At 41.7% G+C, this 13,100-nt stretch overlaps 1 protein-coding gene across 3 annotated transcripts in view; it reads right to left on the bottom strand.

Moving 5' to 3' along the window:
• The window catches only part of ITGB6 (integrin subunit beta 6), a 144,612-nt gene extending 131,772 nt beyond the window's left edge, over positions 1-12,840 (bottom strand). For all 3 annotated transcript variants that reach the window (XM_043488318.1, XM_043488317.1, XM_043488316.1), the window contains exon 1: positions 12,546-12,840. The gene's annotated coding sequence lies outside the window, so the exon portion shown is untranslated. The remainder of the gene's footprint in view (positions 1-12,545) is intronic.
• Positions 12,841-13,100: the final 260 nt, after the last annotated feature.

Genomic DNA, 13,100 nt, shown 5'->3' on the forward strand with positions numbered 1-13,100 from the left:
GTCGAATAGCCAAATAATTACAAAGGAGTATAATAAATGCTGTAATCAAGATATGGACAAAACTTGCTACTGCTATTTAAAGTTGGGTAACCTCTAAGTGTTCAGAATAACCTTGGTAACCCAAGAGAGGGTCTGATGTCAGCCAGGCTAATATTATAACCTTAACTGTTCTGCAGAGAGAGTTTCAAATACCTTAAATAAATGGACTGTGAAACAGCCAAAGGATCTTAATGCCAGTAAATGTCAAACCACCCAAGGCAAACTGGGTATTTGGGGAAAGGCCTGCCAGGCAGCCACTCTCATCTCGCCACTCATGGCGCTTCCTGAATGCCAATCAGACACTCAAGGCTCTGTGCAGTTTGAGATCTGAAGTCCTCTGGATAAACCTCCCCCAAGAAACTGATGCCTGAAAGGGCAGATTAGAGATGAGGCTCTGTCTTCTGCTACTGAGGGAACAGGACGCCCTGGGCTAACTTTAGCTGCATTTCTATTTCTGGAAGAGCAGTACTGGGTCCTGTTTCCCCTCCCCCAGGGCATGGCAACCCACTCCAGTATTCTTGCCTGGAGAATCCCAGGGACAGAGGAGCCTGGAGGGCTACAGTCCACAGGGTTGCCAAGAGTCAGACACGACTGAAGCGACTTAGCATTCATGCACACAGTTCTACATAGCTTGAATTTCATATGAAGGATGTATATTTCTCTTGTAAATAAAAAATTAAGAACAATTCAAGTTGTTTTTTAAAAGAGAATTGATTACTCAACTCTGTAACAACAATGGTAACAACAGCAACAATCCAAGTGCACCAACTGACCTTGATGCAAATTGCTCTCAACCCACCCCTCCAACATGTGCTTTGTAGGAACAGGTTGTAGGTAACTTTGATCTTATGTTTCTGGATGTGGATTTAAAAGTACTACCTCTCCAGGGTAATCCATTTAGAACAGTGTCAGCCTCCTGTGGTCCCTGTGTCAGGAAGTCACATGACCCCATCTAAACCCGAGGGGTGGAGGATGGTAGTGGCCAATGGAGGGTTTATTTACCCACCCAGATTGAGGTTAGGACTGACATGCAGTTTAATTATCATGCAGAGCTGCAGCTGGAGGCGGCTGGTGTGAGTTGGCATCTGCTTTTGCAGAGCACAATTTCTGCAAATAATTAACCACCAGAACTCTTGATTCTCTCTAATTAATGAAGAGGAAGCCTAGAATCTTCAAAGTCCACGAATGTCATGCTGCCATTGTGTCAGGATTGATCTCCTTTGTTCTAAACCGAAGAGCATGCCTCTCCTGCCTCTCCTAATTCTTTATAAATTGAATTTTTCTATTACTAGTTGTGACAGCTAAGTAACATGACTTCAGAAATTCACCCGCAGTTCATGCCGGCATTAGAAGCCTGAATAATAATAATTTTTTAAAAAGAACTATAATGGAACAAGCTTTCTGTCTCTGACCCAGAATTAATCATCGTGAGGAGACACCTCCTGAAAACAGGGTCGTTAATTAGCTCTAATGGATCTCGCTAGGTGGAGTTGGAATTATTGAGAAGTTGGCAAACAGAGGGGGAAGAGAAGATTCCTCCCTTTCTTTGTCCATCTCCACGTGATGCTGGGATGGAAGAGGCTGAGACTAAGCTTCCTGGTGGGTGGGGACTCATGTTGGAGGATGTGGGAAAGTTCAGTTCAGTGGGGGATGCTGTTGTGTGTCAGCATGGAAATCCACCAACTTGGAACATCTTTGAGGAAAACAAGTAAAAGTGTACAAGGCCCTATCCCTGAGGCCTTAACTGAGCATTTAACAAAGACACCACACAGCAGTCGGAGTGGGATCCTATAAAAACCCAAGGCAGGTGGTGTTACACCCCTGCTCCAAAGGCACCAGTGGTTCGGTTTCTCTAAAGGAAAGCGAAGCTTGTACGTGAGCCTAGAGAGTTCCACTTGGGCTTCCGTGGTAGCTCCGATGGTAAACAGTCCATCTGCCAATGCAGGAGACCCAAGTTCGATCCCTGGGTTGGGAAAATCCCTTGGAGAAGGAAATACTTCTCCAAGGCAACCCACTCCAGTATTCTTGCCTGGGAAATCCCATGAACAGAGGAGCCCAGCAGGCTAGTCCATGAGGTCACAAAGAGTTGGACACGAGTGACTAACACACATCAAGTTCCACTCATCTGTCCATTGTTTCCTCTGTGACCTCATTTCCTCTATTTTATTTCACACCCACTTCATTCCAGACATAGCAGCTTCTTTAATGTTCCACCAACATTCTAGCTCCTACCTCAGGATCTTTGCACTGGCTGCTCTGTGTATAGCCCTGCTTTCCAGATAATCCACTTGGCTACATTCTTCTTTTCCTTTAGGTCTCTGTTAAAAGTTTACCCTCTTATTAATGTCAACATTGACTGCCATTTAGGTTGTTTCCATGTCTTGACTATTGTAAATAGTGCTGGTATGAATATTGGGGCGCATGTGTCTTTTCAAATTAGAATTTCCCTTTCACTTTAACATACTATATAATTTCCTTATTTATTGTGTTGTTACATGTTTGCCTCCTCTCCAGCATTTATTATTTGTAGACTTTTTGCTGACGGCCATTCTGATCAATGTGAGATAATACCTTATTGTAGTTTTGATTTGCATTTCTCTAATCATTAGCAATGTTGAGAATCTTTTCACCTGCCTATTGACCACCTGTATGTCTACAAATAATAAACGCTAGAGAGGGTGAAGAGAAAAAAGCACCTTTCTGCACTGTTGGTGGGAATGTAAGTTGGTGCAACCAATATGGGAAACAATATGGCAGTTCCTTAAGAAAGTGAAAATAGAGCTACCATTTCATCCAGCAATCCCACTCCTGGGCACATATCCAGAAAAAATAAAAATTCTAATTTGAAAAGACACATGTGCCCCAATATTCATATCAGCAATATTTACAATAGCTAAGACATGGAAACAACCTACATGTCCATCAAAAGATGAATGGATAGAGAAGATATGGTATAAACATACAATGGAATATTTGTTGTTATTTAATCATTAAGTCATGTCCAACTCTTTGGGACCCCTGACCACCAGGCTCCACTGTCCATGAGATTTCCCAGGCAAGAATAGTGGAGTGGCTTGCCATTTCCTTTTCCAGGGGATCTTCCTGACACAGGGGTCGAATCCATATCTCCTGTGTCTCCTGCACTGGCAGGCAGATTCTTTACTACTGAGCCACCTGGGAAGCCCCCATAGTGGAATATTACCCAGCCATAAAAAGAATAAAATAATGCCATTTCCAGCAATGTGGATGGACCTAGAGATTATCAAACTAAATGAAGTTAGACCGAGAAAGACATCTATCCTATGATATCAGTTATACGTGGAGTCTTAAAAAAATAATACAAATGAACTTATTTACAAAACAGAAACAGATTCACAGACTTAGAAAACAAACTTATGATTACCAAAAGGGAAAAGTAGAGGGTGAAGGATTAATTTGGGATAAGCTCCAATACTTTGGTCACCTGATACAAAGAGCTGACTCATTAGAAAAGACTCTGATGCTGGGAAAGGAGGAGAAGGGGATGACAGAGGATGAAATGGTTGGATGGCATCACTGACTCAATAGACGTGAGTGTGAGCAAGTTCTAGAAGATGATGAAGGACAGGAAAGCCTGGCATGCTGCAGTTCATGGGGTTGCAAAGAGTTGGACACAACTGAGTGACTGAACAACAGCAATGGGATTGATAGATAGACATTATTGTATGTAAAGTAGATAATAAGAATTTATAGCACAAGGAACTATATTCAATATCTTGTAATATCTTGTTTGTAATAACTTCAATGGAAAAGAATCTGAAAAGGAATATATGTATATATACATACACATATATGGGCTTCCCAGTGGCTCAGTGGTAAAGAATCCTCCTGCCAATGCAGAAGACACAAGTTTGATCCCTGGGTTGGGAAGATCCCCTGTAGAAGGAAATGGCAACCCACTCCAGTATTCTTGCCTGGGAAATTCCATGGACAGAGGAGTCTGGCAGGCTATAGTCCATGGGGTTGCAAAGACTCAGACATGACTTAGCGACTAAACAACAACAATATACATATGAATATATATGTGTGTGCGTGTGTGTGTGTGTGTATACATAAATATATATATATATGTATATATCACTTTGCTATATACCTGAGACTAATACAATATTGTAAACAATTATAATTCAAAAAAAAAAAAAGTGCCTCCTCTACCTCTCACTAGAATATAAGCTCCACAGGAACAGGGATTCTTGTCTGTTTGTTCTCTGGTGTATTCCTAGCACCTGGAAGTGTGTGGAGTTCAATAAATATTTGCAGAGTGAATGAACCCATCATCCCACTTTGGAGCATTTGCTGGTATGTGTGAAGGCTGCATGTGCTTGTTCAAAGTGATTGCTCAAGCAGCTTATAAAGACCAGGGTATGAGAAGTTCCTTTTTCCTTCTTCAGTGTCTGGATGAAGTGCTATTGTTTGCTTCCTTTGGCTGCCAAATGTTAATAATTAAAACAGTGGGCTCAGAGTTAAGTATTACTTGAGGTGTTCTTACTTTCTCAGTGGTTTCTATAAGAAGCTAGAGAGGGTTTGGCCAAGAGTGATGCTTTTATGGGAGGGGGCTGTGTTTTGTCTCCGGGGATCTCAGTTTTCCTTCTATCTCCACAGAGAGTGGGGGTCTTTAGAGAAACAGTGCGGCAGGGGAGAGATGTGTTTTGTGTAGGTCGGTAGTGACCCGGCTGAGGCAGAGCAGTCGTAGGCACCCAAGGAAAAGGCAAATCTGCTGAGGATCCAGGGCCCCGGCCAGAACAGGAGGTTTAGGCAGAGAGTTGCAATGGAGTCCACATCTATGGGTTGTAGCTCTTTGTATGGAGTGTTTCCAAGTCCCCTCCTCAATTATGCTCCCCAACCATGGGGCCATCATAGATATTCCTGCATTAAATTCTTTGCAGTAAGGAATGTCTACTGAGTCCTGTGTGTGTCTGTGACTTGCCAGGGTTGTAGTCTACATGGATGAGGGTCCCCGGAATTGGGTAAATCTGATCTTTTATGCTCTACTTAATTTGTGTCTCATATCAACCCTTTCCTAGCTCAGAGGGACTGACTTCAGAGGGAAACATGTCTGCATTCAGTTAACACAGCAGCTGCTGCCAGGCTGAGTTCTGGGTCGTGAAACATAGACTCCAGTCTTGAGTCTGCAGCTGCTAGTTGAGCGATTTGAGCCATTCATTTCCCTGCACTACAGTTTCTAACTCCACTTTCTTAATACTTAAAAAAAAAAAAAAAATCTAAGCTTGCTGGTGGCTCAGTGGTAAAGAATTCACCTGTCAATGCAGGAGATATGGGTTCAATTCTTAGTCTGGGAAGATCCCACATGTGGAACAACTAAGCCCGTGTACCACACGTACTGTGCCTGTGCTCCAGAACCTGGGAGCTGCAACTACTGAAGCCCGAGTGTCCTAGAGCCCACGCTCCACAGCAAGAGAAGCCGCTGCCATGAGAAGCCCATGCACTGCAGCTAGAGAGTGGCCCTCACTCGCTGCAACTACAGAAAAGCCCACGCAGCAATGAAGACCCAGCCCAGCCAAATATAATAAATAAAATTATTTGTAAAAAATGCTTTCTCATTTATTCCTTGATTAACGTTGTCTCTTAATTTTAGATATAAAGAAGGAAAGGCCCAGGGAGGTCAAGGTACTTGCCTAAGATCACACTGTTATTGATAAGTAAGACCAAAAAAAATTAAAAATCAAATTACCGTACAATGCAGCAATCCCACTTCTGGACATTTATCCAAAGGAAAAGAAAACTGCACTTAAAAAAGATATTTGCACATGAGCATTATCCACAATAGCTAGTATGTGGAAACCACCCAAGTGTCTATCAATAGGTAAACAGACAAAGAACATGTGTTCCATGTAAACACTATAATATTATTCAGCCATGAGAAAGGAAGAACCACTCCCACTGGCCACACCATGGATGGACCTTGAGGGTGTTACGCTAAGTGAAATAAGCCAGACAGAAAGACAAGTTCTGCAAGGTATCTTTTATCTATGGAATCATTAAAAAAAAACAAACAAAAAAACAACTCACAGAAACATAGAGTAGAAATGTGTCTGCCAGGGGACTTTGGATGGAGGAGGAGGAAAATAGGTAGAGTCTGGAGAGAGAGGGCCAGGACCTGAATTCTCTCTACAAATTCAGTTTCTGTTCATAATGCCCTTCAGATCACAAAAACACCCACCCTGTTGTCCTCTTGGAGCTGTGAATAAAGCTGTTCTTATGACTAAAAAGGGACTTTACCAATGCAAAATGGATTATTATTAAAGTGGCCTCCCAAATTTAGAGGATGGCTCAGAGGTCAGAACTGAGAACCTGATCTAAGTCACATGGGGGTAAAAGCATGAATTGTTGTGTTTTATTAGATATTCTAAATTCAGATTCCAAGACCGACATTTAGAACATCCCTTCAAAGCCAAGTTTGGCATAGTGCTCTGATTCTAAATAGCAAAACTGACCTTCCCTCTTAGACTCGTATTCTAAATTATTCTGAAGATTCCACTCCCTAGACTGCTTACAACAACCAACCTGAAGCAGCCTCCAGGACACTCTGGCTGATTTACAACTGCAATCTTGCTAAAAGGAATGGGAAAAAGCCAAGATGAGTTTCTGTTAGACAGAATTACTGGTATGAAATACTAACATCGCTACAACGTGGCATAGAACTGACTGGCTGACTGCATGGCTGTCCTCCTTTTCTTATTTCACTGAAATAGGTCATTTGTTATAAAATGGAAGGAGCCTTGTTCCTCATCCTCCCACCCCCAAAGGATGACGGGAGAAGGCCGCTTACAGCGCTCCTCAGTATGTGCCTGCATGTGGCTCCCCAAAGCCAACACTGGGCCAGCGAGCCTATTCTTATTAAGTGCCCATGTCAGTGGCTTGTCTTTGACGAGCCTGCTATATGCAGAGTCCTGCTGTTTCCTGCATTTAGTGAAGGAATAAAGACTGGGCAGGCTGCAGGCAGTAAGCTCCAGCTGTCCCCTGCTTAAAATACAATGATGAGATAGGAATTGGCCACTGGGGTTTAACAAAATATTCTCTAAATGAGGAAGGGGGGACCTTTCCCTCACATTTATTTTTCGTACAGAAACTTGACCCTGTCAATTAGTCAATCAAATATTTGCTGGCAGCACTCATCAGTCCCCATCTTTTATAAAGGGCAGGGTGCAACAAGAAGTAAAACCTTACAAGCTAAAGACAGCTTGGAAGAGTGGAAAATTCAAATGAGAACAGATCCAGGTGGGCAACATGAATGAATGAAGCTGAATAGTAATAGCATCTTAACATACTTAAAAATACAATCCCACTCCTGGGCATACACACTGAGGAAACCAGATCTGAAAGAGACACGTGCACCCCAATGTTCATCGAAGCACTGTTTATAATAGCCAGGACATGGAAGCAACCTAGATGCCCATCAGCAGAAGAATGGATAAGGAAGCTATGGTACATATACACCATGGAATATTACTCAGCCATTAAAAAGAATTCATTTGAATCAGTTCTAATGAGATGAATGAAACTGGAGCCCATTATACAGAGTGAAGTAAGCCAGAAAGATAAACACCAGTACAGTATACTAATGCATATATATGGAATTTTAAAAAGATGGTAACGATAACCCTATATGCAAAACAGAAAGAGACACAGATGTACAGAACAGACTTTGGGACTCTGTGGGAGAAGGCGAGGGTGGGATGTTCAGAGAGAACAGCATTGAAACAAGTATACTGTCAAGGGTGAAACAGATCACCAGCCCAGGTTGGATGCATGAGACAAGTGCTCAGGGCTGGTGCACTGGGAAGACCCAGAGGGATCGGGTAGAGAGGGAGGTGGGAGGGGGGATCGGGATGGGGAATACATGTAAATCCATGGCTGATTCATGTCAATGTATGGCAAAAACCACTACAATATTGTAAAGTAATTAGCCTCCAACTAATAAAAATAAATGAATAATAATAATAATAAACAAACAAAAAAATATATATATAACTGTTTCCCTTGTGTATGTAATACACAAACATATTCTCTCCTCCACAAAGTCAGAGCCTTGTTGGTCTACCTTCAATTTTCACATTTTTGATTGAGACAGGGGTATCTTTCTCAACCCTTCTATAAGATTTAGGGACTTAAGTCCCTAAGTCACGTTTGACTCTTGTGACCCCATGGACTCTAGTCCGCCAGGCTCCTCTGACCATGGGATTTCCCAGGCAAGAATACTGGAGTGGATTGCTATTTCCTTCTCCAGGCCATCTTCCTGACCCAGGGATTGAACCCATGTCACCTGCATTGCAGGCATATTCTTTACCACTGATTCACCAGGAAAGCCCTCTAAGATGACAATAGGGTAAATGCCAATTTGCATGCTACAAGGCAGTGTCAGGACTGTGTTCAGTTGGAGCTTGTGGGTTATCACAAGGGAGCAGCTGCTTACTAAGGGCCTTGTTATCTGATTGCTAAGTGAAAATGGGAGCCCAGGATATATCTTTAAATTCGGGATGGGGAATAAGTGTAAATCTATGGCTGATTCATGTCAATGTATGACAAAACCCACTGAAATGTTGTGAAGTAATTAGCCTCCAACTAATAAAAAAATTAAAAAAAAAAAAAAAAAGAAAAAAAAAATTCTTCTAAAGTGCTGTTCTTCACTATACCTATCATGGAGTATGTTGCTATTTCTCTCCCGTGGATTTCTTCAGACTTGTCTTGTCCTTCCATTTCCCTCAAGCAGATTGGAGTCTTCCTAGTGAAGACTGAGCATTTTCCCTGTCTGTTCACAGGGATAGTCTGAGTTCTTTGCACTAGAGAAACTGTGAGATAATATTAATAAACGTTTGTTGTTTTAAGCCCCTCACTTTGGTATGATTTGCTGTGTGGCAAGAGATAATCAATACATCTTGATTCTGTGATTGGATATCATTCTTAACCATCTTCACTTTGTTCACATAAGGAGTAAGCATATGCTTTCTATGTATATCAAAACCTCCAATTGACACAAAATATAGGCATGACAGAGGCCTTGGTGGTACTTCTAGAAGCCTCCTTACGATCAGCATTGGTTCTGTACACAGCATCCTTAGATATGGTCCTTTAACCAATTCATAATCCACTCACTGTCAGAGAAAGGCAAGGCAAGAAGACTTGAATGAAGCCATGATGAATTACAAGGACTCACACAAACCCAGAGGGATGCCAGGTAGGAGCATACTCAGTGCAGATAGACAGAATCCTTTATAAAGGTTGGCTTCAAGGGACAATGGAGAGATGGTTGAACAGCAGGCTTTGTGGAGGGAATGATTATGTTTGTCTTGTTCACTGTCTCCACCCCTGGTCTGGCAAATAACATCTGGGAACACAAAAATCAATAATATAAGTTTCCTACATTAAAAGCCTTGTAGTCTAACTGGAGAGTCCAAGGTGTGTGTCTGTGTGTGTGTGTAGTGATACAAGAAGAAAGAGTAAACAGTGGCCTACAGAGAATCAAGGGACTAACTACATATGTTTGTGTGTGTGAGCTGTGTAAGGAGTTTTGGAAGCATGTCAGGGGAAGCTCCATCCAAAAGGTGAAGGTCAAACTGAATCCTAATGGGAGAAAACTAGAAATTCACTAGGTAGATAAGATCACTAGGCAGCTCTGGAGACATGAAAGAGCATGGTGGGCTTAGGGGAGAGTAAGTAATTAATTTGGTCAAAACATAGATTATATTTATGTGATGAAAGCAGAGATGGAAAGATGGCATAAAGGAAATGATAAGGGATGAGCTGGAAAAGTAGGCAAGACTCTCTGGATCTTGAAGGATGCTGGTGTAGTGAGGTCAAAATTTATCTCATTGGTGATGGAGAAACATGGAAGGATTTTAAACAGAAGAGTTATACATTCTGATTTATAGTTTTGAAAGATAACTTATGGTAGAATATTGGTGATTGGAGGCAGGAAGATCGACTGGGAGGCTACTGCAGAAGTCTAAGCAAACGTGGGTGAACTGTAATGACAGGAAACGTGGAAGGGGAGAGGATCAACAACAGATTTTTGGGAATCTGAATGGACTAGACCTGCAAGGGATGGGGGGTGGTGGATGGCTATAGAAATGAAAGAGGCTAAATTCGTCTGCAGTTTCTCGCTCAGGCACTTGTTTGAAATAATTTTATATGTAGTAGAGCTATATATGTTTCCCCGATGGCTCAGCGGTAAAGAATCTGTCTGCAGTGCAAGAGACAGGGGAGACGTTTGATCCCTGGGTCAGGAAGATGCCCCTGGAGGAGGAAATGGCAACCCACTCCAGTATCCTCACCTGGTGAATAAATTCCGTGGACAGAGCAGCCTGGTGGGCTACAGTCCATGGGGTCACAAAGAGACACAACCGCGTGAGCAAAGCACAACAGCAGAGCCGTGTGTGTGATGAGCCTTGTGCTGTTTAAGCAGAAGATCAGTGTTAATGTTAAGTTTAGATGCATCTATCAAGCTGTTATACCAGTCTCAAAAGAGATTGTGAAGAAGAGAAGAGATCAGATTATGGTTGAGAATATGGCTGAGTATGGAACTGGATGCTGGTGGCATGAAGGACAGTCCAGGGTCTTCTCGTGGGAAGGCCAACTGAAAATAGCTCCCTGGGCTGTTCTGCCTGAACTGGCAGGCCACATGCCCTGGCGAGATGTGGGTGCCATCCCTGTGAACAGGGTGGATCCCCAGATGACCTTGGCCTATAGTTAGCTCACACAATCAGCTGTGGCTGGCTTCCAAAGTAGCAGCGACAGCAGCTGACAGGTTTGGAAATATATTTTCTTCTCTGTCAAGAAAAAGTGCTCATAAGGAATACATTTCCCAAATGGCTACTCTTTCTGGTTTGACCTAAGGGCTTCTATGGCGGAAAATATGCCCATAGTTTCTGTAAAGCCATTTAAAAAATTAATCACTTTTCTCTTGAGTCAAAAATACCTTGAAATTCTTGAGTAACTTAGGAGAATTCAGTGTAAGTTCTACCCATGGAAAATAGGTCGAAGAAATGCTTGCTGGCATGCTTTAGTTCTCACTGAACACCTCCCTGCTCTGCATAGCACAATAAACGTTAATTAGAATATAAGAATTCTAAGGGAAGGAATCTAAACTTAACAGAGTAGAAGTCAATGTCCTCTTTTGGGATCTGAAGTTGGAATACAAGAATTTAGCTTTGAGACTCTCGGCTGAAAAAGTTTTGGCAATCACTTAAAGTTCATGTCAAAACATCTGGTGGTAAGTTTGCTTTAGTGTATGGTAACTGGGGATAATATTTCAAGACTGCAATGATGTTTTTTGTTTGTAAATTGAGCTTTAGTTTCTGTATTTCATCCAGGAAACACTAGAGGGTGTACATCAGATAGAGGAAAACTGCTGCCTTGGGAAGGAACAGGAATGAAGAGGAGAGATGGCTTGGGAAGGAAGGTATTTCTACATTTCACTAAGGCACAGAATTTTACTTCGGTAGACACTAATCTTTATACTATCAAAAAAGCAACTTGATGTTTGAAACCCAGACTTGAGAACTTTAATGATGATCGGCTGAGCCTGTTCAGAATCCGAAACTGTAAGGAACCACCATTACTCTCTGACCAGAACGTATATTCTGTTCATTTTTGACATCTTGAAAGCCAATATGATACAGCTCTATCTGTGAGTCTTTAATTTTAGAGGACACGCTATTTGGATTTTCACAGATACTGGATTTTTTTTTTTACAGCACTGATACTCATATCCCCAAGTGCTTGAAGTGAATAGTAACGATACAAAAGTGAATAGGAATGACACCAGGCATTTTCAGGCACTTGTGGGAATAAAATGTGCTCTTTGAAGATATGCTAGATTGGAGGCTTTCCCCCCTTCATTCCATCCATAGTTTTCATGAATTAGCTCTACACGTAAACACCATTTTACAATGCTGAAACACTGACGTTAACTGGCCGTCACAATGTGGTACACGTATCAATAAGAACTGCTGTTTCTCTTGCTTAAATTTCCAGTTCCATAGTTCCTTTGTACCTCTTGCAGATGCCAGAAGAGCTAGTGAGGGCTAGAGTCAAATCACCTATTTTAAAAACAATGTTAACAACTAATTACTCTAATCAGAAACAAATATCTTAAGCTTCTGAAGAGAAATCAACTGAATGTTAAAATATTTTAATGAATGATGAAATGATAATTCTATGAAATATCATCCTTAACCCAGAGCAGATTCCTGAAGCACAACTGTTAAAAAGTGTGTGTGAATTCCAATAGAAGAAACACCACAATAAAGCATGCTAAGTTAAGAAGGACCTGCCCTTTAACAGACCATGGGGTCAGCCTTACCTGGACATTAACATCAAGAGAATATAAATAACATTATGAACTTTCTAAGGCAGCGTATGCTCGAAACGATCAAGTACACTGACAAGGACAGTTTAGCTCCGGAATCTGGGATTTGCTTTTGTTAGTCATGCATTATCCTACTTACCTTTGAGGACAGACCTTTAAATTTCAGAAAGTGTTGAGATGCATTACTGTACCCGTTATCAAAAGTCTTTGGCAGAAATATCATTTATCCTTGTGGTAATGAACAGATTATAACATTCTGGTGTCACCATTCCTGAAAAAGCACATTGATTTGAATGCTTCTTCCACAAACATAGTGAATAGTTCACGAAGGCACGTGGGTGTAGAACACTATGGAGAGATATTGCTGGTGAATGACAGAACGTCTGGTTGATTTACAGGAAACCCCAAGTGCGTGTATGAATAGGTTAGGTTTAGATTGACGAGCAAATGTGTAACCAGACTTCTGGCTGACAAATGGCAGAACTATGCCAGCACATTAGCCTCTCTGGAGAGAGACCAAAAGTAAGGCAGGAGGATCAAGTTCATTCCATAAAGGATGAACTTTATTCAAACCTCATGGATGGCAGGGTGGCTGGGATATTAAGCACATATAGACTTTAATGCCCCAAAATAGAACTGGGTAAATTTGGAGTTGAACTGGCACCCAAGCTGAAGACCAAACTCCAATCAAATT

Source organism: Cervus canadensis, chromosome 15, assembly GCF_019320065.1.
Source record: "Cervus canadensis isolate Bull #8, Minnesota chromosome 15, ASM1932006v1, whole genome shotgun sequence".
NCBI classification, from domain to species: Eukaryota; Metazoa; Chordata; class Mammalia; order Artiodactyla; family Cervidae; genus Cervus; species Cervus canadensis.